Source organism: Oncorhynchus keta, unplaced genomic scaffold (genome assembly GCF_023373465.1).
Source record: "Oncorhynchus keta strain PuntledgeMale-10-30-2019 unplaced genomic scaffold, Oket_V2 Un_contig_2237_pilon_pilon, whole genome shotgun sequence".
NCBI lineage: Eukaryota > Metazoa > Chordata > Actinopteri > Salmoniformes > Salmonidae > Oncorhynchus > Oncorhynchus keta.
In genome coordinates, this window is record NW_026282881.1 from 63,480 (window position 1) to 90,000 (window position 26,521).

At 46.5% G+C, this 26,521-nt stretch overlaps 1 pseudogene; it reads right to left on the reverse strand.

Annotated features, from left to right (window-relative positions):
- Positions 1-26,521, reverse strand: part of LOC127921401 (xylosyltransferase 1-like) — a 151,276-nt pseudogene that overhangs the window by 42,285 nt on the left and 82,470 nt on the right.

Here is a 26,521-nt window from a genome sequence, read left to right on the forward strand (position 1 = left end):
TGCACTATTGACTGTGGGACCTTATATAGACAGGTGTGTGTCTTTCTAAATCATGTCCAATGAAGTTGTAGAAACATGTCAAGGATGATCAATGGAAACAGGATGCACCTGAGCTAAATATTTAGTCTCATAACAAAAGGTCTGAATACTTATGTAAATAAGGAATTTCTGTTTTTTATTTGTGATAAATTAACAAAAATGTCTACACCTGTTTTTACTTCGTCATTATGGGGTATTGTGTCTAGGCTGATGAGGACATTTTTTTTATTTAACCCATTTTAGAATAAGGCTGTAACGTAACAAAATGTGGAAGTCAAGGGGTCTTGAATACTTTCCGAATGACCAGCAGGTCAACTATCTGGAAAATCTTGCTCCTCCACCCAAGTCACCTGATGGGGTAGTCTGCAGCGCTGAGGTTAATGAAGAAGTCCCAGCTCTAGTCGGTTATGGTGATCAGGGCTGCCATGCTGCTAGCCTCTACCCCCCATCATCCTAACCCTCACCCCCTACCCCCCTGTCACCTCCACCCCAGTCACCTGATGGGGTAGTCTGCAGCACTGAGGTTGATGAAGAAGTCCCAGCTCCAGTCGGTTATGGTGATCAGGGCTGCCATGCTGCTAGCCTCTACCCCCCACCATCCTAACCCTCACCCCCTACCCCCCTGTCACCTCCACCCCAGTCACCTGATGGGGTAGTCTGCAGCACTGAGGTTGATGAAGAAGTCCCAGCTCCAGTCGGTTATGGTGATCAGGTCTGCCATGCTGCTAGCCTCTACCCCCCACCATCCTAACCCTCACCCCCTACCCCCCTGTCACCTCCACCCCAGTCACCTGATGGGGTAGTCTGCAGCACTGAAGTTAATGAAGAAGTCCCAGCTCCTGTCGGTTATGGTGATCAGGTCTGCCATGCTGCTAGCCTCTACACCCCACCATCCTAACCCTCACCCCCTACCCCCCTGCCACCTCCACCCCAGTCACCTGATGGGGTAGTCTGCAGCGCTGAGGTTAATGAAGAAGTCCCAGCTCCAGTCGGTTATGGTGATCAGGTCTGCCATGCTGCTAGCCTCTACCCCCCACCATCCTAACCCTCACCCCCTACACCCCTGCCACCTCCACCCCAGTCACCTGATGGGGTAGTCTGCAGCGCTGAAGTTAATGAAGAAGTCCCAGCTCCAGTCGGTTATGGTGATCAGGTCTGCCATGCTGCTAGCCTCTACCCCCCACCATCCTAACCCTCACCCCCTACCCCCCTGCCACCTCCACCCCAGTCACCTGATGGGGTAGTCTGCAGCGCTGAAGTTAATGAAGAAGTCCCAGCTCCAGTCGGTCATGGTGATCAGGTCTGCCATGCTGCTAGCCTCTACCCCCCACCATCCTAACCCTCACCCCCTACCCCCCTGCCACCTCCACCCCAGTCACCTGATGGGGTAGTCTGCAGCACTGAGGTTGATGAAGAAGTCCCAGCTCCAGTCGGTCATGGTGATCAGGTCTGCCATGCTGCTAGCCTCTACCCCCCACCATCCTAACCCTCACCCCCTACCCCCCTGCCACCTCCACCCCAGTCACCTGATGGGGTAGTCTGCAGCACTGAGGTTGATGAAGAAGTCCCAGCTCCAGTCGGTTATGGTGATCAGGTCTGCCATGCTGCTAGCCTCTACCCCTCACCATCCTAACCCTCACCCCCTACCCCCCTGCCACCTCCACCCCAGTCACCTGATGGGGTAGTCTGCAGCACTGAGGTTGATGAAGAAGTCCCAGCTCCAGTCGGTCATGGTGATCAGGTCTGCCATGCTGCGGAGGTACATGGTGAGCAGGCTGGCACCGCCCCAGATGGTAGCCATCCTCCAGGGTGTCACCCTCACGTTGGGGTACTGGGAGGCCAGGGCCTGCACCTGTCTATGAAGGTAGTTGGAGCGCTGGAGGGGGAGAGAAGAAGAGTTTAAAATGTTTCAAAACTCATTCCACGGAGGGCCAAATGTCTGCAGTTTTTTTTCTACACCCAAATCAAATCAAATCAAATTTTATTTGTCACATACACATGGTTAGCAGATGTTAATGCGAGTGTAGCGAAATGCTTGTGCTTCTAGTTCCGACAATGCAGTGATAACCAACAAGTAATCTAACTAACAATTCCAAAACTACTGTCTTATACACAGTGTAAGGGGATAAAGAATATGTACATAAGGATATATGAATGAGTGATGGTACAGAGCAGCATACAGTAGATGGTATCGAGTACAGTATATACATATGAGATGAGTATGTAGACAAAGTAAACAAAGTGGCATAGTTAAAGTGGCTAGTGATACATGTATTACATAAGGATGCAGTCGATGATGTAGAGTACAGTATATACGTATGCATATGAGATGAATAATGGAGGGTAAGTAACATTATATAAGGTAGCATTGTTTAAAGTGGCTAGTGATATATTTACATCATTTCCCATCAATTCCCATTATTAAAGTGGCTGGAGTTGGGTCAGTGTCAATGACAGTGTGTTGGCAGCAGCCACTCAATGTTAGTGGTGGCTGTTTAACAGTCTGATGGCCTTGAGATAGAAGCTGTTTTTCAGTCTCTCGGTCCCAGCTTTGATGCACCTGTACTGACCTCGCCTTCTGGATGATAGCGGGGTGAACAGGCAGTGGTTCGGGTGGTTGATGTCCTTGATGATCTTTATGGCCTTCCTGTAACATCGGGTGGTGTAGGTGTCCTGGAGGGCAGGTAGTTTGCGCCCGGTGATGCGTTGTGCAGACCTCACTACCCTCTGGAGAGCCTTACGGTTGAGGGCGGAGCAGTTGCCGTACCAGGCGGTGATACAGCCCGCCAGGATGCTCTCGATTGTGCATCTGTAGAAGTTTGTGAGTGCTTTTGGTGACAAGCCGAATTTCTTCAGCCTCCTGAGGTTGAAGAGGCGCTGCTGCGCCTTCTTCACGACGCTGTCAGTGTGAGTGGACCAATTCAGTTTGTCTGTGATGTGTATGCCGAGGAACTTAAAACTTGCTACCCTCTCCACTACTGTTCCATCAATGTGGATAGGGGGGTGTTCCCTCTGCTGTTTCCTAAAGTCCACAATCATCTCCTTAGTTTTGTTGACGTTGAGTGTGAGGTTATTTTCCTGACACCACACTCCGAGGGCCCTCACCTCCTCCCTGTAGGCCGTCTCGTCGTTGTTGGTAATCAAGCCTACCACTGTTGTGTCGTCCGCAAACTTGATGATTGAGTTGGAGGCGTGCGTGGCCACGCAGTCGTGGGTGAACAGGGAGTACAGGAGAGGGCTCAGAACGCACCCTTGTGGGGCCCCCGTGTTGAGGATCAGCGGGGAGGAGATGTTGTTGCCTACCCTCACCACCTGGGGGCTGCCCGTCAGGAAGTCCAGTAACCAGTTGCACAGAGCGGGGTCGAGACCCAGGGTCTCGAGCTTGATGACAAGCTTGGAGGGTACTATGGTGTTGAATGCCGAGCTGTAGTCGATGAACAGCATTCTCATAGGTATTCCTCTTGTCCAGGTGGACACCCGTGGACTTGATTGATGAATTAAGGTCACTGGTTAGTAAGGAACTCCCCTCACCTGGTTGTGTAGGTCTTAATTGAAAGGAAAACCCAAAAATCAGCAGACACTAGGCCCTCCATGGAATGAGTTGGACACCCCTGGTTTTAGACAATATCCTACGTAGGATAGGATAATGGTATCCAGGGCTCTCCAACCCTTTTCCTTGAGAGATACTGTCTAGCACAGGGCTGGTCCTTGACGTTCTGCCACAATAGGCAAGACCAAAAAATAGACGTCTATGATTGGTGATCCGGACAGGACCAAAAACCAAAGTCTGTGGAAGTCAAGGCTGGTCCGGAACTGCACCCCAAAAATATGTCCAAAAGGGGTCTGCTTCAGTCTATGATTACCGAGGTGTAGCCTACAGTGTTGCCTGAAATAGAATTTTATGAATGCCCATCTATGTGGTAAGCCTACCATAATGGGCTGGCAGTTAGCCTAGGTAGCCTAGTGGTTAGAGCGTTGGACGAGTAACCAGAAGGTTGCAAGATCAAATCCCTAAGCCGACAAGGTAAAAATCTGTCGTTCTGCCCCTGAGCGAGGCAGTTAACCCACTGTTCCTAGGCCATCATTGAAAACAAGAATCTGTTCTTAACTGACTTGTCTAGTTACATAAAGGTAAAATAACATTTGTTGAACACCAGAAAATGACATCCGGACAGGTCCAAAAGACAAGGGCTCATGCTTACTGGGGTGTAGCCTACCATGTCGGCCAGCAACATCCGGACAGGTCCAAAGGACAAGGGCTCATGCTTACTGGGGTGTAGCCTACCATGTCGGCCAGCAATGGAATTTGATGAATGCCCATCCATGTGGTAGACCCACAGTTAGTAAAACAGGCTGTCGCATTGGCTTTATTAGTCCTGAATCTTGTGACGAATCAATTTGGCTATTTATGCTCTGAATTTCAGCTAGTAGCTTCCCAACTTCATCAGGAGTTGTCACCAACCGACTTGTTTACACAGCGGGAAATGCAGAAGTATTTCTTTTTCAATGTGATCGGCTTGTCAAAAATGGACGGATACAAATGTACAAACCGCTGACCGTGACAATGTGGTGAAACTCCTGGACAACAGTTGTGATTCCATATTGCCCATCTTACTTTGACCTGTCCAGTTCTTAGGATATGTCGTTTGTTAACATGACAACTCCTTTTTTTGTGTCATTGAGCCGCATTTAGGTTAGGCTATTTGATCGGAGAAACCTACATGAGGTTAAAAAGTGTCAGTTTCATGACATTGCCATATATTTTATCTCCAGCCTGTAGACTATAGAAGGACCACATACATTTTATCTCCAGCCTGTAGACTATAGAAGGACCACATACATTTTATCTCCAGCCTGTAGACTTTAGAAGGACCACATATATTTTATCTCCAGCCTGTAGACTATAGAAGGACCACATACATTTTATCTCCAGCCTGTAGACTTTAGAAGGACCACATATATTTTATCTCCAGCCTGTAGACTATAGAAGGACCACATATATTTTATCTCCAGCCTGTAGACTATAGAAGGACCACATACATTTTATCTCCAGCCTGTAGGCTATAGAAGGACCACATACATTTTATCTCCAGCCTGTAGGCTATAGAAGGACCACATACATTTTATCTCCAGCCTATAGGCTATAGAAGGACCACATACATTTTATCTCCAGCCTGTAGGCTATAGAAGGACCACATACATTTTATCTCCAGCCTGTAGGCTATAGAAGGCCACATATATTTTATCTCCAGCCTGTAGGCTATAGAAGGCCACATACATTTTATCTCCAGCCTGTAGGCTATAGAAGGACCACATACATTTTATCTCCAGCCTGTAGACTATAGAAGGCCACATACATTTTATCTCCAGCCTGTAGGCTATAGAAGGCCACATACATTTTATCTCCAGCCTGTAGGCTATAGAAGGACCACATACATTTTATCTCCAGCCTGTAGACTATAGAAGGACCACATACATTTTATCTCCAGCCTTAGACTATAGAAGGACCACATACATTTTATCTCCAGCCTGTAGGCTATAGAAGGACCACATACATTTTATCTCCAGCCTGTAGACTATAGAAGGCCACATATATTTTATCTCCAGCCTGTAGGCTATAGAAGGACCACATATATTTTATCTCCAGCCTGTAGACTATAGAAGGCCACATATATTTTATCTCCAGCCTATAGGCTATAGAAGGACCACATACATTTTATCTCCAGCCTGTAGACTATAGAAGGCCACATACATTTTATCTCCAGCCTGTAGACTATAGAAGGCCACATACATTTTATCTCCAGCCTATAGGCTATAGAAGGCCACATATATTTTATCTCCAGCCTGTAGGCTATAGAAGGCCACATACATTTTATCTCCAGCCTGTAGACTATAGAAGGCCACATACATTTTATCTCCAGCCTGTAGGCTATAGAAGGACCACATACATTTTATCTCCAGCCTGTAGACTATAGAAGGACCACATACATTTTATCTCCAGCCTGTAGACTATAGAAGGCCACATACATTTTATCTCCAGCCTGTAGACTATAGAAGGACCACATACATTTTATCTCCAGCCTGTAGACTATAGAAGGCCACATACATTTTATCTCCAGCCTGTAGACTATAGAAGGACCACATACATTTTATCTCCAGCCTGTAGGCTATAGAAGGACCACATACATTTTATCTCCAGCCTGTAGGCTATAGAAGGACCACATACATTTTATCTCCAGCCTGTAGACTATAGAAGGACCACATACATTTTATCTCCAGCCTGTAGGCTATAGAAGGCCACATACATTTTATCTCCAGCCTGTAGGCTATAGAAGGACCACATATATTTTATCTCCAGCCTGTAGACTATAGAAGGCCACATATATTTTATCTCCAGCCTATAGGCTATAGAAGGACCACATACATTTTATCTCCAGCCTGTAGACTATAGAAGGCCACATACATTTTATCTCCAGCCTGTAGACTATAGAAGGACCACATACATTTTATCTCCAGCCTGTAGACTATAGAAGGCCACATATATTTTATCTCCAGCCTATAGGCTATAGAAGGACCACATACATTTTATCTCCAGCCTGTAGACTATAGAAGGCCACATATATTTTATCTCCAGCCTGTAGGCTATAGAAGGACCACATATATTTTATCTCCAGCCTGTAGACTATAGAAGGCCACATATATTTTATCTCCAGCCTATAGGCTATAGAAGGACCACATACATTTTATCTCCAGCCTGTAGACTATAGAAGGCCACATACATTTTATCTCCAGCCTGTAGACTATAGAAGGCCACATACATTTTATCTCCAGCCTGTAGGCTATAGAAGGACCACATACATTTTATCTCCAGCCTGTAGACTATAGAAGGCCACATATATTTTATCTCCAGCCTGTAGGCTATAGAAGGACCACATACATTTTATCTCCAGCCTGTAGACTATAGAAGGCCACATATATTTTATCTCCAGCCTGTAGACTATAGAAGGCCACATATATTTTATCTCCAGCCTGTAGGCTATAGAAGGACCACATACATTTTATCTCCAGCCTGTAGACTATAGAAGGCCACATATATTTTATCTCCAGCCTGTAGGCTATAGAAGGACCACATACATTTTATCTCCAGCCTGTAGACTATAGAAGGCCACATATATTTTATCTCCAGCCTGTAGACTATAGAAGGCCACATATATTTTATCTCCAGCCTGTAGGCTATAGAAGGACCACAAACATTTTATCTCCAGTCTGTAGACTATAGAAGGCCACATACATTTTATCTCCAGCCTGTAGGCTATAGAAGGACCACATACATTTTATTTCCAGCCTGTAGGCTATAGAAGGCCACATATATTTTATCTCCAGTCTGTAGACTATAGAAGGACCACATATATTTTATCTCCAGTCTGTAGACTATAGAAGGACCACATCCATTTTATCTCCAGCCTGTAGACTATAGAAGGACCACATACATGTTCTACCATATGGATATAGTAGTATGGGACGTGGTAGATGGTCGTCTATAGTCTGGCCTATATGGATATAGTAGTATGGGAGGTGGTAGATGGTAGTCTATAGTCTGGTCTATATGGATATAGCAGTATGGGAGGTGGTAGATGGTAGTCTATAGTCTGGTCTATATGGATATAGTAGTATGGGAGGTGGTAGATGGTAGTCTATAGGCTGGTCTATATGGATATAGTAGTATGGGAGGTGGTAGATGGTAGTCTATAGGCTGGTCTATATGGATATAGTAGTATGGGAGGTGGTAGATGGTAGTCTATAGGCTGGTCTATATGGATATAGTAGTATGGGAGGTGGTAGATGGTAGTCTATAGGCTGGTCTATATGGATATAGCAGTATGGGAGGTGGTAGATGGTAGTCTATAGTCTGGTCTATATGGATATAGTAGTATGGGAGGTGGTAGATGGTAGTCTATAGTCTGGTCTATATGGATATAGTAGTATGGGAGGTGGTAGATGGTAGTCTATAGGCTGGTCTATATGGATATAGCACTATGGGAGGTGGTAGATGGTAGTCTATAGTCTGGTCTATATGGATATAGTAGTATTGGAGGTGGTAGATGGTAGTCTATAGTCTGGTCTATATGGATATAGTAGTATGGGAGGTGGTAGATGGTAGTCTATAGTCTGGTCTATATGGATATAGTAGTATGGGAGGTGGTAGATGGTAGTCTATAGTCTGGTCTATATGGATATAGTAGTATGGGAGGTGGTAGATGGTAGTCTATAGGCTGGTCTATATGGATATAGTAGTATGGGAGGTGGTAGATGGTAATCTATAGTCTGGTCTATATGGATATAGCAGTATGGGAGGTGGTAGATGGTAGTCTATAGTCTGGTCTATATGGATATAGTAGTATGGGAGGTGGTAGATGGTAGTCTATAGTCTGGTCTATATGGATATAGTAGTATGGGAGGTGGTAGATGGTAGTCTATAGGCTGGTCTATATGGATATAGTAGTATGGGAGGTGGTAGATGGTAGTCTATAGTCTGGTGTATATGGATATAGTAGTATGGGAGGTGGTAGATGGTAGTCTATAGGCTGGTCTATATGGATATAGCAGTATGGGAGGTGGTAGATGGTAGTCTATAGTCTGGTCTATATGGATATAGTAGTATGGGAGGTGGTAGATGGTAGTCTATAGGCTGGTCTATATGGATATAGTAGTAGTGTGAGGTGGTAGATGGTAGTCTATAGGCTGGTCTATATGGATATAGTAGTATGGGAGGTGGTAGATGGTAGTCTATAGGCTGGTCTATATGTATATAGTAGTAGTGTGAGGTGGTAGATGGTAGTCTATAGGCTGGTCTATATGGATATAGTAGTATGGGAGGTGGTAGATGGTAGTCTATAGTCTGGTCTATATGGATATAGCAGTATGGGAGGTGGTAGATGGTAGTCTATAGGCTGGTCTATATGGATATAGCAGTATGGGAGGTGGTAGATGGTAGTCTATAGTCTGGTCTATATGGATATAGCAGTATGGGAGGTGGTAGATGGTAGTCTATAGTCTGGTCTATATGGATATAGCAGTATGGGAGGTGGTAGATGGTAGTCTATAGTCTGGTCTATATGGATATAGCAGTATGGGAGGTGGTAGATGGTAGTCTATAGTCTGGTCTATATGGATATAGCAGTATGGGAGGTGGTAGATGGTAGTCTATAGGCTGGTCTATATGGATATAGCAGTATGGGAGGTGGTAGATGGTAGTCTATAGTCTGGTCTATATGGATATAGCAGTATGGGAGGTGGTAGATGGTAGTCTATAGTCTGGTCTATATGGATATAGCAGTATGGGAGGTGGTAGATGGTAGTCTATAGGCTGGTCTATATGGATATAGTAGTATGGGAGGTGGTAGATGGTAGTCTATAGTCTGGTCTATATGTATATAGTAGTTGTGTGAGGTGGTAGATGGTAGTCTATAGTCTTACCTGGTCTATATGTATATAGTAGTAGTGTGAGGTGGTAGATGGTAGTCTATAGTCTGGTCTATATGTATATAGTAGTAGTGTGAGGTGGTAGATGGTAGTCTATAGTCTGGTCTACATGTATATAGTAGTAGTGTGAGGTGGTAGATGGTAGTCTATAGTCTGGTCTATATGTATATAGTAGTAGTGTGAGGTGATAGATGGTAGTCTATAGTCTGGTCTACATGTATATAGTAGTAGTGTGAGGTGGTAGATAGTAGTCTATAGTCTTACCTGGTCTATATGTATATAGTAGTAGTGTGAGGTGGTAGATGGTGGGTCTATAGTCTTACCTGGTCTATATGTATATAGTAGTAGTGTGAGGTGGTAGATGGTAGTCTATAGTCTGGTCTATATGTATATAGTAGTAGTGTGAGGTGTGGTAGATGGTAGTCTATAGTCTTACCTGGTCTATATGTATATAGTAGTAGTGTGAGGTGGTAGATGGTAGTCTATAGTCTGGTCTATATGTATATAGTAGTAGTGTGAGGTGGTAGATGGTAGTCTATAGTCTGGTCTACATGTATATAGTAGTAGTGTGAGGTGGTAGATGGTAGTCTATAGTCTGGTCTATATGTATATAGTAGTAGTGTGAGGTGATAGATGGTAGTCTATAGTCTGGTCTACATGTATATAGTAGTAGTGTGAGGTGGTAGATAGTAGTCTATAGTCTTACCTGGTCTATATGTATATAGTAGTAGTGTGAGGTGGTAGATGGTGGGTCTATAGTCTTACCTGGTCTATATGTATATAGTAGTAGTGTGAGGTGGTAGATGGTGGGTCTATAGTCTTACCTGGTCTATATGTATATAGTAGTAGTGTGAGGTGGTAGATGGTAGTCTATAGTCTGGTCTATATGTATATAGTAGTAGTGTGAGGTGTGGTAGATGGTAGTCTATAGTCTTACCTGGTCTATATGTATATAGTAGTAGTGTGAGGTGGTAGATGGTAGTCTATAGTCTGGTCTACATGTATATAGTAGTAGTGTGAGGTGTGGTAGATGGTAGTCTATAGTTTTACCTGGTCTATATGTATATAGTAGTAGTGTGAGGTGTGGTAGATGGTAGTCTATTGTCTTACCTGGTCTATATGTATATAGTAGTAGTGTGAGGTGTGGTAGATGGCCTTGAAAAGTCTCTGGAACTGTCGTGAGGCTCTGCCGTGGACCACCAGGACGAAGGCTATCCTGACGGGGGCCGACGGTGGGCCCTCTGACGAGTCCTCCTCCCACGCCACGTTGGCATTGGCCTTACCTGAACAACACAAGGATACCGTACAGAGACAGGTTGTTAGTCATTCATACAGAGAATAAAACATGTACGTTGTAACATGTATGTTGAACTCTCTGACGAGTCTTCCTCCCAGACGCTGACAATTGCCTTACGTGGACAGAATAGTAACACACACATTAGGTTTCATCGTCTACACTTCCTACACTGGAAGGTGTACTGAACATGTGGCGCAGTGACTACTGTTACTGTGCTGTTACTGTGCTGTTACTGTGCTGTTACTGTGCTGTTACTGTGCTGTTACTGTGCATACTATGAAGAAGAAGAAGCATGTCACAAGGAGATGAGTTTCATTCACTATGTGACCATTGAGTTATTTGAACCATGACCAGCAAGGCTACAAGATAGGAATAGGAATCCTAGAACCATTCCTTTGGGTTTGGGGTGGAGTTCACTTGATAGTGTGTCATCATTGCTCTGTGCCACAGTCCCAGAATAAGACTTGGGAGTAAGTAGACAATGACTATTCCAACTCACAACCACACAATCAAACAATTCCAGGTCTCTCCAGAAACCGTCCAAAAAGCCACACGGATTCATAAAGTGGTTTCTTTCATTCTAATAGTAAACGACTTTAAAAAAAGATTTCCGCTCAGAGTCTCTCTCTTGGTCTTGTATTGTGTTCTCCATCAGCAAATACGTACTAGGGGAATACAATCCAGCACCATTATTACATATGGTGGTTGCTTTGTGTTCACAGGGCCTATGGAGTTTCAGGAAACACAGAGCTTTATTGAGACGTTATGTTTGTTGGCGACAGAGAGGACAAGGTTGTTCAGGAGATAATGGCAGTAATCTGGTCCTCTGTGTTGTGAGGGCAGGGGACTTGGTTTCCCAGACGGCAGTGGTGGACCATGTTACGACTCGCTATGGTCCCTGGATGGGCAGAAAAGAGGGGAGAAGATGGTGGGTGCTTTCACCCTCTTAGGGAGTGCTGTCCCAGGGGTAAAAAGGCTACAAGGCGCCCCTCCCGGTACTCCCCTGTGTCTACAGCAGCGGGGGACGTGGTAAGTGTTTCAACCCCCTTAGGGTATGCTGTCCCAGGGGTAAAAAGATCACAAGGTGCCCCTCCCCTTCTGGCTCTTTCCTCCCTGTGTCTGGACAAGCTAGGCTCTTACTGCTGCCCTGTAATTATCTCAATTGAAGGGCAGGACCTTTTGCTTGCTTGTATTTAAAGCCTAACAACAGGGGCGGGGCTACATTCATGCTCCCGTGACTCCAATTGGCCATGCCTCCTGTCCATCACTCAATCAGCCAATTTCCCCCAAGAATTATCGTTCTATTCATAGCTAGGTCCTAATGATCCTGCCTATTAATATGGAGTTTTGAAAGTGTGTGTGTGTGTGTCTGTGTGTTACTCTGAAGCCTGGCTGTGCCTATGGGATACACACACACACACAGTATCAGATTGAACAGTAATTGGTAGGCAGCTCGGGAGGTTCACTGGCTAGCATGGCACTAGGCTAATTGGCGGAGCGCTTCACCAAGCACTTTGAGGCTTGTGATATGCTAGCTAGCTGAACTAATGAGCCAATGTGTTGTGTGTCTCTACACCTACAGGGACGTGATAGGTCTAAAAATGCCAGACTGCCATATCCCTCTTTTTCCTCTCTCCTATCGCCATCAATCTTTCAAACTGCCTCTCCCTCATCTGCTATCAGCACTCTCTCTCTCTCCATCATTTCATTCTTCTCTCTCTCTCTCTATCTTGTGTAACTTCAGCAAGTCATGGCTGTCCATCTCAACCAGTCATGCGAGAGGTTGGAAGAGGAGAGGAGCAGAAATGTCCTTTTAGTTTCCAATATTAAAGTCCTTTAATGCAACATCTGCTCAGTACCAACGAAGGATCCAACGAAAGTCTCACCTGACTGAGTATAACTATGTTGTACTTTGCTCTAGATGTAGGTCTTATAGAACATAAATGAGGTTTTATTTTTTAATCAGCCAACAAGTGACTAAGCCTCGAATGATGTTACCGGCTACATATTTAGGGGTGACCGAACATGCAAGGTTATTGGCTGACAACTGACATCAACCAATGATGATGCCAGTTCCATCCAACATATTACAACCATGTAGACATTAGACAACAGCCCAGCTAGCATATAGAGGCTCTGCTAATGCTAATATATACCCTCTCATATCCTATGGAGCCGGCGCTAACGGCTACGCGCTCCCCTTACACTTGTGTCTATAAGGTAGTAGTTTTGGAATTGTTAGCTAGATGACTTGTTGGTTATTACTGCATTGTCGGAATTAGAAGCACAAGCATTTCGCTACACTCGCACTAACATCTGCTAACCATGTGTATGTGACAAATAAAATTTGATTTGATTTGATTTGATAACCCAGCCAACTCTTCAAGGACAGAATACCGATGAAATCAAATTGGACAATTTGTAGCTAACAAGGTTAGTGCCTCAAATTCAGATTGGTGCAACTGAGACATGGGGAGAGAGCGAGAGGGAGAGCTAACAAGGTTAGCGCCTCAATTTCAGATTGGTGCATCAGAGACATGGTGAGAGAGAGAGAGAGAGAGAGAGAGAGAGAGAGAGAGAGAGAGAGAGAGAGAGAGAGAGAGAGAGAGAGAGAGAGAGAGAGAGAGAGAGAGAGAGAGAGAGAGAGAGAGAGAGAGAGAGAGATGAGAGAACAACATTGTGGCAGACGACAGAACAGACAGAGGGAGTGAAAAAGAAAAATATATTTAATTTAGCCGTCAATGTGGGTACACAACGCCACCAGGATTAAGCCCTTTTCAATTTCCCCCGTCTCCTTTGATCAAACTGTCAGTTGGAGTGGGATGACGATGGTGAGTCTAGGGCAAGGCTGCCCAACCCTCTTCCTGGAGATCTACTGTCCTGAAGGTTTTCAGTCCAACCCTAATTTAACTTATCTGATTCAGCTAGTTCAGGTCTTGTTGAGCAGCTAATTAGTATAATCAGGTGTGTTGGACTGGTTGGACTGAAAACTCACAGGATGGTAGATCTCCAGGTAGAGGGTTGGACAGCACTGGTCTAGGGAGACGACATGAGCTTATTCACTGATATACAAGCATTGGTTTATACCTTGGGGAATATGTATCCTCACTTACATTGTGGGGAATATGTATCCTCACTTACATTGTGGGGAATATGTATCCTCACTTACATTGTGGGGAATATGTATCCTCACTTACATTGTGGGGAATATGTATCCTCACTTACATTGTGGGGAATATGTATCCTCACTTACATTGTGGGGAATATGTATCCTCACTTACATTGTGGGGAATATGTATCCTCACTTACATTGTGGGGAATATGTATCCTCACTTACATTGTGGGGAATATGTATCCTCACTTACATTGCTGTACAGAACATAGTTGCAGTCATGGCAGACTCACAAGGTGCAGTCATGGTAGACTCACAAGGTGCAGTCATGGTAGACTCACAAGGTGCAGTCATGGTAGACTCACAAGGTGCAGTCATGGTGGACATGGGGGTGAGAAGGATTACTTATCCTATCCTAGGTATTCCTTAAAGAGGTGGGGTTTCAGGTGTCTCCGGAAGGTGGTGATTGACTCCACCATTGGGGGGCCAGAGCAGCGAACAGTTTTGACTGGGCTGAGCGGGAACTGTACTTCCTCAGTGGTAGGGAGGCGAGCAGGCCAGAGGTGGATGAACGCAGTGCCCTTGTTTGGGTGTAGGGCCTGATCAGAGCCTGGAGGTACTGAGGTGCCGTTCCCCTCACAGCTTCGTAGGCAAGCACCATGGTCTTGTAGCGGATGCGAGCTTCAACTGGAAGCCAGTGGAGAGAGCGGAGGAGCGGGGTGACGTGAGAGAACTTGGGAAGGTTGAACACCAGACGGGCTGCGGCGTTCTGGATGAGTTGTAGGGGTTTAATGGCACAGGCAGGGAGCCCAGCCAACAGCGAGTTGCAGTAATCCAGACGGGAGATGACAAGTGCCTGGATTAGGACCTGCGCCGCTTCCTGTGTGAGGCAGGGTCGTACTCTGCGGATGTTGTAGAGCATGAACCTACAGGAACGGGCCACCGCCTTGATGTTAGTTGAGAACGACAGGGTGTTGTCCAGGATCACGCCAAGGTTCTTAGCGCTCTGGGAGGAGGACACAATGGAGTTGTCAACCGTGATGGCGAGATCATGGAACGGGCAGTCCTTCCCCGGGAGGAAGAGCAGCTCCGTCTTGCCGAGGTTCAGCTTGAGGTGGTGATCCGTCATCCACACTGATATGTCTGCCAGACATGCAGAGATGCGATTCGCCACCTGGTCATCAGAAGGGGGAAAGGAGAAGATTAATTGTGTGTCGTCTGCATAGCAATGATAGGAGAGACCATGTGAGGTTATGACAGAGCCAAGTGACTTGGTGTATAGCGAGAATAGGAGAGGGCCTAGAACAGAGCCCTGGCGGACACCAGTGGTGAGAGCGCGTGGTGAGGAGACAGATTCTCGCCACGCCACCTGGTAGGAGCGACCTGTCAGGTAGGACGCAATCCAAGCGTGGGCCGCGCCGGAGATGCCCAACTCGGAGAGGGTGGAGAGGAGGATCTGATGGTTCACAGTATCGAAGGCAGCCGATAGGTCTAGAAGGATGAGAGCAGAGGAGAGAGAGTTAGCTTTAGCAGTGCGGAGCGCCTCCATGATACAGAGAAGAGCAGTCTCAGTTGAATGACTAGTCTTGAAACCTGACTGATTTGGATCAAGAAGGTCATTCTGAGAGAGATAGCGGGAGAGCTGGCCAAGGACGGCACGTTCAAGAGTTTTGGAGAGAAAAGAAAGAAGGGATACTGGTCTGTAGTTGTTGACATCGGAGGGATCGAGTGTAGGTTTTTTCAGAAGGGGTGCAACTCTCGCTCTCTTGAAGACGGAAGGGACATAGCCAGCGGTCAGGGATGACTTGATGAGCGAGGTGAGAAGGTCTCCGGAAATGGTCTGGAGAAGAGAGAAGGGGATAGGGTCAAGCGGGCAGGTTGTTGGGCGGCCGGCCGTCACAAGACGCGAGATTTCATCTGGAGAGAGAGGGGAGAAAGAGGTCAGAGCACAGGGTAGGGCAGTGTGAGCAGAACCAGCGGTGTCGTTTGACTTAGCAAACGAGGATCGGATGTCGTCGACCTTCTTTTCAAAATGGTTGACGAAGTCATCTGCAGAGAGGGAGGAGGGGGGGGGGAGGAGGATTCAGGAGGGAGGAGAAGGTGGCAAAGAGCTTCCTAGGGTTAGAGGCAGATGCTTGGAATTTAGAGTGGTAGAAAGTGGCTTTAGCAGCAGAGACAGAGGAGGAAAATGTAGAGAGGAGGGAGTGAAAGGATGCCAGGTCCGCAGGGAGGCGAGTTTTCCTCCATTTCCGCTCGGCTGCCCGGAGCCCTGTTTTGTGAGCTCGCAATGAGTCGTCGAGCCACGGAGCGGGAGGGGAGGACCGAGCCGGCCTGGAGGATAGGGGACATAGAGAGTCAAAGGATGCAGAAAGGGAGGAGAGGAGGGTTGAGGAGGCAGAATCAGGAGATAGGTTGGAGAAGGTTTGAGCAGAGGGAAGAGATGATAGGATGGAAGAGGAGAGAGTAGCGGGGGAGAGAGAGCGAAGGTTGGGACGGCGCGATACCATCCGAGTAGGGGCAGTGTGGGAAGTGTTGGATAAGAGCGAGAGGGAAAAGGATACAAGGTAGTGGTCGGAGACTTGGAGGGGAGTTGCAATGAGGTTAGTGGAAGAACAGCATCTAGTAAAGATGAGGTCGAGCGTATTGCCTGCCTTGTGAGTAGGGGGGGAAGGTGAGAGGGTGAGGTCAAAAGAGGAGAGGAGTTGAAAGAAGGAGGCAGAGAGGAATGAGTCAAAGGTAGACGTGGGGAGGTTAAAGTCGCCCAGAACTGTGAGAGGTGAGCCGTCCTCAGGAGAGGAGCTTATCAAGGCATCAAGCTCATTGATGAACTCTCCGAGGGAACCTGGAGGGCGATAAATGATAAGGATGTTAAGCTTGAAAGGGCTGGTAACTGTGACAGCATGGAATTCAAAGGAGGCGATAGACAGATGGGTAAGGGGAGAAAGAGAGAATGACCACTTGGGAGAGATGAGGATCCCGGTGCCACCACCCCGCTGACCAGAAGCTCTCGGGGTGTGCGAGAACACGTGGGCGGACGAGGAGAGAGCAGTAGGAGTAGCAGTGTTATCTGTGGTGATCCATGTTTCCGTCAGTGCCAAGAAGTCAAGGGACTGGAGGGAGGCATAGGCTGAGATGAACTCTGCCTTGTTGGCCGCAGATCGGCAGTTCCAGAGGCTACCGGAGACCTGGAACTCCACGTGGGTCGTGCGCGCTGGGACCACCAGATTAGGGTGGCCGCGGCCACGCGGTGTGGAGCGTTTGTATGGTCTGTGCAGAGAGGAGAGAACAGGGATAGACAGACACATAGTTGACAGGCTACAGAAGAGGCTACGCTAATGCAAGGAGATTGGAATGACAAGTGGACTACACGTCTCGAATGTTCAGTAAGTTAAGCTTACGTAGCAAGAATCCTATTGACTAAAATGATTAAAATGATACAGTACTGCTGAAGTAGGCTAGCTGGCAGTGGCTGCGTTGTTGACACTACACTAATCAAGTCGTTCCGTTGAGTGTAATAGTTTCTACAGTGCAGCTATTCGGGGGCTAGCTGGCTAGCTAGCAGTGTTGATTACGTTACGTTGCGTTAAAAGAACGACAATAGCTGGCTAGCTAACCTAGAAAATCGCTCTAGACTACACAATTATCTTTGATACAAAGACGGCTATGTAGCTAGCTATGTAGCTAGCTACGATCAAGCAAATCAAACCGTTGTGCTGTAATGAAATGAAATGAAAATGTGATACTACCTGTGGAGCGAAGCGGAATGCGACCGGGTTGTTGAGTGGGAAGTTATATTCGGTAGACGTTGGCTAGCTGTTAGCTAGCTAGCAGTGTCTCCTACATTAAGGACGACAAATAGCTGGCTAGCCAACCTCGGTAAATTAAGATAATCACTCTAAGACTACACACTCTAAACTACACAATTATCTTGGATACGAAGACAGCAAAGACAACTATGTAGCTAGCTAACACTACACTAATCAAGTCGTTCAGTTGAGTGTAATAGTTTCTACAGTGCTGCTATTCGGTAGACGGTGGACGTTAGCTAGCTGGCTAGCTGCTGGGCAGTAGACTACGTCAGGACGACGAAATACGATAATTACGCAATTATCTTTGATACAAAGACGGCTATGTAGCTAGCTAAGAAGAAATTGCTAAGATTAGACAAATCAAACCGTTGTACTATAATGAAATGTAATGAAAAGTAATGAAAAGTAATACTACCTGCGGACCGAAGTGCGAATGCGACCGCTCGCTCCAACCCGGAAGTAGCAAAAAAAAAGGTGTAGTCATGGTGGACTCACAAGGTGCAGTCATGGTAGACACACAAGGTGCAGTCATGGTGGACACACAAGGTGCAGTCATGGTGGACTCACAAGGTGCAGTCAAGGTGTGTTGGAGCCCTATTCAAAAGTAGTGACTATGGTGCAATTTCAGACGCAACCATTGGAATCGTCCCAGATAGAAAAGCATTGCTTTCCATCTTCTGGAAGTGTAGCCTGTAGTGTCCAGAAGCCTGCAAGGTTACACGTCATTGTGGGTGCACAGTGTCTGGTTATGTCTGGCCAGATGTCCTCCATACACTCCTCTGTGTGTGTGTGTGTGTGTGTGTGTGTGTGTGTGTGTGTGTGTGTGTGTGTGTGTGTGTGTGTGTGTGTGTGTGTGTGTGTGTGTGTGTGTGTGTGTGTGTGTGTGTGTTGTTTCTTTAAACATTGATGCATGGTGCCCACTGATGGTGGCAAGCTCACAGATTTTGTTTACAGGAGTCTTCTGCCAACCTGCAGATGTTCAACCAGTCTACTTGGGAAATTGTGTGTATGCGGTGTGTGTGCGGTGTTGTGTGTGTTTGTGAGTAAGAAAGAGAGAGAGAGAGAAAGAGAGAGAAAGGAAGAGGGTGAGAAAGCGAAAGAGTTTGTGCGTTCCTGTGTCTATCCGTCTGTCTGTGTGTGGTTGTGAGTGTGCATGTGTGTGTGTGTGTGTGTGTGTGTGCAAACTTGCATTTCTGTGGCCAGCTTGGCTGAACAGAATGAAAATTGGAAAGCAATTTGGTGTAAATACAAAAAGTGTCTTCCATTCTCTCACGCAAATTTCTCATCAGCCAAGAAACACATTTCTTGCCTGACTTTGATATGAATTGGAATTATTAGCAGTAAAACAACAGAAAGTGTAGTGTGCGTGTGTGTATATCTCTGTGTGTGTGTGTGTGTGTGTGTGTGTGTGTGTGTGTGTGTGTGTGTGTGTGTGTGTGTGTGTGTGTGTGTGTGTGTGTGTGTGTGTGTGTGTGTGTGTGTGTGTGTGTGTGTGTGTGTGTGTGTGTATATGCATACATCTGTGTGTGTGCATAAATGTGTGTGTGTGCGTGCGTGCGCGTGTGCGTGTGTTCGTGCGTGCGAGTGTGTGTGCATAAATGGTTGTGTTTGTGTGCGTGCGTGCGCGTGTGTTCGTGCGTGCGCGTGTGCGTGTGTTCGTGCGTGCGTGTGTGTGTGTGTGCATAAATGGTTGTGTTTGTGTGCGTGCGTGCGCGTGTGTTCGTGCGTGCGCGTGTGCGTGTGTTCGTGCGTGCGTGTGTGTGTGTGTGCATAAATGGTTGTGTTTGTGTGCCTAAGTCAAAACAGATTTTATTTCAGCTTCAGGGGATATTGTATTTTCCTGCTGTAAAAAGAGATGGTATACGTCCTAAATAGCTCCCTATTCCCTAAATAGTGCACTACTTTTGAGCAGAACCCTATGAGCCCTGGTCAAAAGAAGTGGAAGATAAAGGGATTAGAGCCATTTGGGACTCAGACATTGACAGTACATACACAGGCCATGACGACAAAACAAACAACATGTTTGAAAGGAGCCTCTATCAAGCTGTCGCACGATGATTACACTGTTACTATGATTGACTAACAAACAGAATGTCTAGCAATTGTTTTTATATGATATGAAAGAGTATCTATACCAAACTGTTCATACCCAGTATACCAAACTGTTCATACCCAGTATACCAAACTGTTCACACCCAGTATACCAAACTGTTCACACCCAGTATACCAAACTGTTCACACCCAGTATACCCAAACTGTTCACACCCAGTATACAAAACTGTTCATACCCAGTATACCAAACTGTTCATACCCAGTATACCAAACTGTTCACACCCAGTATACCAAACTGTTCACACCCAGTATACCAAACTGTTCACACCCAGTATACCAAACTGTTCACACCCAGTATACCAAACTGTTCACACCCAGTATACCAAACTGTTCACACCCAGTATACCAAACTGTTCACACCCAGTATACCAAACTGTTCACACCCAGTATACCCAAACTGTTCACACCCAGTATACCCAAACTGTTCACACCCAGTATACCAAACTGTTCATACCCAGTATACCAAACTGTTCATACCCAGTATACCAAACTGTTCATACCCAGTATACCAAACTGTTCACACCCAGTATACCAAACTGTTCACACCCAGTATACCAAACTGTTCACACCCAGTATACCCAAACTGTTCACACCCAGTATACCCAAACTGTTCACACCCAGTATACCAAACTGTTCACACCCAGTATACCAAACTGTTCACACCCAGTATACCCAAACTGTTCACACCCAGTATACCCAAACTGTTCACACCCAGTATACCAAACTGTTCACACCCAGTATACCAAACTGTTCACACCCAGTATACCCAAACTGTTCACACCCAGTATACCAAACTGTTCACACCCAGTATACCAAACTGTTCACACCCAGTATACCAAACTGTTCACACCCAGTATACCCAAACTGTTCACACCCAGTATACCCAAACTGTTCACACCCAGTATACCAAACTGTTCACACCCAGTATACCAAACTGTTCACACCCAGTATACCAAACTGTTCACACCCAGTATACCAAACTGTTCACACCCAGTATACTCAAACTGTTCACACCCAGTATACCCAAACTGTTCACACCCAGTATACCAAACTGTTCACACCCAGTATACCAAACTGTTCACACCCAGTATACCAAACTGTTCACACCCAGTATACCAAACTGTTCACACCCAGTATACCCAAACTGTTCACACCCAGTATACCCAAACTGTTCACACCCAGTATACCCAAACTGTTCACACCCAGTATACCCAAACTGTTCACACCCAGTATACCAAACTGTTCACACCCAGTATACCAGACTGTTCACACCCAGTATACCAAACTGTTCACACCCAGTATACCCAAACTGTTCACACCCAGTATACCAAACTGTTCACACCCAGTATACCAAACTGTTCACACCCAGTATACCCAAACTGTTCACACCCAGTATACCAAACTGTTCACACCCAGTATACCCAAACTGTTCACACCCAGTATACCAAACTGTTCACACCCAGTATACCAAACTGTTCACACCCAGTATACCCAAACTGTTCACACCCAGTATACTCAAACTGTTCACACCCAGTATACCCAAACTGTTCACACCCAGTATACCCAAACGGTTCACTCCCCGTATACCCAAACGGTTCACACCCAGTATACCCAAACTGTTCACTCCCAGTATACCCAAACGGTTCACTCCCAGTATACCCAAACTGTTCACTCCCAGTATACCCAAACTGTTCACTCCCAGTATACCCAAACGGTTCACTCCCCGTATACCCAAACGGTTCACACCCAGTATACCCAAACGGTTCACACCCAGTATACCCAAACGGTTCACTCTCCGTATACCCAAACGGTTCACTCCCCGTATACCCAAACGGTTCACTCCCAGTATACCCAAACGGTTCACACCCAGTATACCCAAACGGTTCACTCCCAGTATACCCAAACGGTTCACACCCAGTATACCCAAACGGTTCACTCCCCGTATACCCAAACGGTTCACACCCAGTATACCCAAACGGTTCACACCCAGTATACCCAAACGGTTCACTCCCCGTATACCCAAACGGTTCACACCCAGTATACCCAAACGGTTCACACCCAGTATACCCAAACGGTTCACACCCAGTATACCCAAACGGTTCACACCCAGTATACCCAAACGGTTCACACCCAGTATACCCAAACGGTTCACACCCAGTATACCCAAACGGTTCACTCCCGTATACCCAAACGGTTCACACCCAGTATACCCAAACGGTTCACACCCAGTATACCCAAACGGTTCACACCCAGTATACCCAAACTGTTCACACCCAGTATACCCAAACGGTTCACTCCCCGTATACCCAAACGGTTCACTCCCGTATACCCAAACGGTTCACACCCAGTATACCAAACTGTTCACACCCAGTATACCCAAACGGTTCACTCCCAGTATACCCAAACGGTTCACACCCAGTATACCCAAACGGTTCACACCCAGTATACCCAAACGGTTCACACCCAGTATACCCAAACGGTTCACTCCCAGTATACCCAAACTGTTCACACCCAGTATACCCAAACGGTTCACACCCAGTATACCCAAACGGTTCACTCTCCGTATACCCAAACGGTTCACACCCAGTATACCCAAACGGTTCACACCCAGTATACCCAAACGGTTCACACCCAGTATACCCAAACGGTTCACTCCCGTATACCCAAACGGTTCACACCCAGTATACCCAAACGGTTCACTCCCGTATACCCAAACGGTTCACTCCCAGTATACCCAAACGGTTCACTCCCAGTATACCCAAACGGTTCACTCCCAGTATACCCAAACTGTTCACACCCAGTATACCCAAACGGTTCACTCCCGTATACCCAAACGGTTCACACCCAGTATACCCAAACGGTTCACACCCAGTATACCCAAACGGTTCACTCCCGTATACCCAAACGGTTCACACCCAGTATACCCAAACGGTTCACTCCCGTATACCCAAACGGTTCACACCCAGTATACCAAACTGTTCACACCCAGTATACCCAAACGGTTCACTCCCAGTATACCCAAACGGTTCACACCCAGTATACCCAAACGGTTCACACCCAGTATACCCAAACGGTTCACACCCAGTATACCCAAACGGTTCACTCCCAGTATACCCAAACTGTTCACACCCAGTATACCCAAACGGTTCACACCCAGTATACCCAAACGGTTCACTCTCCGTATACCCAAACGGTTCACACCCAGTATACCCAAACGGTTCACACCCAGTATACCCAAACGGTTCACACCCAGTATACCCAAACGGTTCACTCCCCGTATACCCAAACGGTTCACACCCAGTATACCCAAACGGTTCACTCCCCATATACCCAAACGGTTCACTCCCAGTATACCCAAACGGTTCACACCCAGTATACCCAAACGGTTCACACCCAGTATACCCAAACGGTTCACTCCCAGTATACCCAAACGGTTCACACCCAGTATACCCAAACGGTTCACACCCAGTATACCCAAATGGTTCACACCCAGTATACCCAAACGGTTCACTTCCAGTATACCCAAACGGTTCACTCCCAGTATACCCAAACGGTTCACTCCCAGTATACCCAAACGGTTCACTCCCCGTATACCCAAACGGTTCACACCCAGTATACCCAAACGTTTCACACCCAGTATACCCAAACGGTTCACACCCAGTATACCCAAACGGTTCACACCCAGTATACCCAAACGGTTCACACCCAGTATACCCAAACGGTTCACTCCCAGTATACCCAAACGGTTCACTCCCAGTATACCCAAACGGTTCACTCCCAGTATACCCAAACTGTTCACACCCAGTATACCCAAACGGTTCACTCCCCGTATACCCAAACGGTTCACACCCAGTATACCCAAACGGTTCACACCCAGTATACCCAAACGGTTCACTCCCCGTATACCCAAACGGTTCACACCCAGTATACCCAAACGGTTCACTCCCCGTATACCCAAACGGTTCACACCCAGTATACCAAACTGTTCACACCCAGTATACCCAAACGGTTCACTCCCAGTATACCCAAACGGTTCACACCCAGTATACCCAAACGGTTCACACCCAGTATACCCAAACGGTTCACACCCAGTATACCCAAACGGTTCACTCCCAGTATACCCAAACTGTTCACACCCAGTATACCCAAACGGTTCACACCCAGTATACCCAAACGGTTCACTCTCCGTATACCCAAACGGTTCACACCCAGTATACCCAAACGGTTCACACCCAGTATACCCAAACGGTTCACACCCAGTATACCCAAACGGTTCACTCCCGTATACCCAAACGGTTCACACCCAGTATACCCAAACGGTTCACTCCCCGTATACCCAAACGGTTCACTCCCAGTATACCCAAACGGTTCACACCCAGTATACCCAAACGGTTCACTCCCCGTATACCCAAACGGTTCACTCCCAGTATACCCAAACGGTTCACACCCAGTATACCCAAACGGTTCACACCCAGTATACCCAAACGGTTCACACCCAGTATACCCAAACGGTTCACTTCCAGTATACCCAAACGGTTCACTCCCAGTATACCCAAACGGTTCACTCCCAGTATACCCAAACGGTTCACTCCCCGTATACCCAAACGGTTCACACCCAGTATACCCAAACGTTTCACACCCAGTATACCCAAACGGTTCACACCCAGTATACCCAAACGGTTCACACCCAGTATACCCAAACGGTTCACACCCAGTATACCCAAACGGTTCACACCCAGTATACCCAAACGGTTCACTCCCCGTATACCCAAACGGTTCACTCCCAGTATACCCAAACGGTTCACACCCAGTATACCCAAACGGTTCACTCCCAGTATACCCAAACTGTTCACACCCAGTATACCCAAACGGTTCACTCCCAGTATACCCAAACTGTTCACACCCAGTATACCCAAACGGTTCACTCCCCGTATACCCAAACGGTTCACACCCAGTATACCCAAACGGTTCACTCCCAGTATACCCAAACGGTTCACTCCCCGTATACCCAAACGGTTCACTCCCAGTATACCCAAACGGTTCACTCCCAGTATACCCAAACGGTTCACTCCCCGTATACCCAAACGGTTCACTCCCAGTATACCCAAACGGTTCACACCCAGTATACCCAAACGGTTCACTCCCAGTATACCCAAACTGTTCACACCCAGTATACCCAAACGGTTCACTCCCCGTATACCCAAACTGTTCACACCCAGTATACCCAAACGGTTCACACCCAGTATACCCAAACGGTTCACTCCCCGTATACCCAAACGGTTCACTCCCAGTATACCCAAACGGTTCACTCCCCGTATACCCAAACGGTTCACACCCAGTATACCCAAACTGTTCACACCCAGTATACCCAAACGGTTCACACCCAGTATACCCAAACTGTTCACACCCAGTATACCCAAACGGTTCACTCCCCGTATACCCAAACGGTTCACACCCAGTATACCCAAACTGTTCACACCCAGTATACCCAAACTGTTCACACCCAGTATACCCAAACGGTTCACTCCCCGTATACCCAAACGGTTCACACCCAGTATACCCAAACGGTTCACACCCAGTATACCCAAACTGTTCACACCCAGTATACCCAAACGGTTCACTCCCCGTATACCCAAACTGTTCACACCCAGTATACCCAAACGGTTCACTCCCCGTATACCCAAACGGTTCACACCCAGTATACCCAAACTGTTCACACCCAGTATACCCAAACGGTTCACACCCAGTATACCCAAACTGTTCACACCCAGTATACCCAAACGGTTCACTCCCCGTATACCCAAACGGTTCACACCCAGTATACCCAAACGGTTCACACCCAGTATACCCAAACGGTTCACTCCCCGTATACCCAAACGGTTCACACCCAGTATACCCAAACGGTTCACTCCCAGTATACCCAAACGGTTCACACCCAGTATACCCAAACGGTTCACACCCAGTATACCCAAACGGTTCACACCCAGTATACCCAAACGGTTCACTTCCAGTATACCCAAACGGTTCACTCCCAGTATACCCAAACGGTTCACTCCCAGTATACCCAAACGGTTCACACCCAATATACCCAAACGGTTCACACCCAGTATACCCATGGTACAGTAACAGTATATCTATTAACTCACCCTCTATGGTACAGTAGCAGTATATCTATTAACTCACCCTCTATGGGACAGTAACAGTATATCTATTAACTCACCCTCTATGGGACAGTAACAGTATATCTATTAACTCACCCTCTATGTTAAAGTAACAGTATATCTATTAACTCACCCTCTATGGTACAGTAACAGTATATCTATTAACTCACCCTCTATGTTACAGTAACAGTATATCTATTAACTCACCCTCTATGGTACAGTAACAGTATATCTATTAACTCACCCTCTATGGTACAGTAACAGTATATCTATTAACTCACCCTCTATGTTACAGTAACAGTATATCTATTAACTCACCCTCTATGGTACAGTAACAGTATATCTATTAACTCACCCTCTATGGTACAGTAACAGTATATCTATTAACTCACCCTCTATGGTACAGTAACAGTATATCTATTAACTCACCCTCTATGGTACAGTAACAGTATATCTATTAACTCACCCTCTATGTTACAGTAACAGTATGTCTATTAACTCACCCTCT